The following is a 400-nucleotide window of genomic DNA, read 5'->3' on the forward strand; positions in this document are numbered from 1 at the left end:
ACCCTGGGGTGACCCGGGCACTGGGGTGGGGGGGGGGCCAGGACGCCTGGGCCCCTCTCTGGGGTGCAGCTCGTCCCTGAGCTGCCGTCACGCTCCCACCTGTGGGGTGCGGCTAGGGGACCCCCCCGCACCCACACGTTCCCACCTGTGGGGTGCTGCTAGGGGACCCCCCCACACCCACATGCTCCCACCTGTGGGGTGCAGCTATGGGACCCCCCCGCACCCACATGCACCCACCTGTGGGGTGCAGCTAGGGGACCCCCCCGCACCCACTTGCACCCACCTGTGGGGTGCAGCTAGGGGACCCCCTGCACCCACATGCTCCCACCTCTGGGGTGCAGCTAGGGGACCCCCCCGCACCCACATGCTCCCACCTGTGGGGTGCAGTAGGGGACCCCCC

The sequence above is a fragment of the Apteryx rowi genome, unplaced genomic scaffold (assembly GCF_003343035.1).
Source record: "Apteryx rowi isolate R43461 unplaced genomic scaffold, aptRow1 scaffold_610, whole genome shotgun sequence".
Classification (NCBI taxonomy): Eukaryota; Metazoa; Chordata; class Aves; order Apterygiformes; family Apterygidae; genus Apteryx; species Apteryx rowi.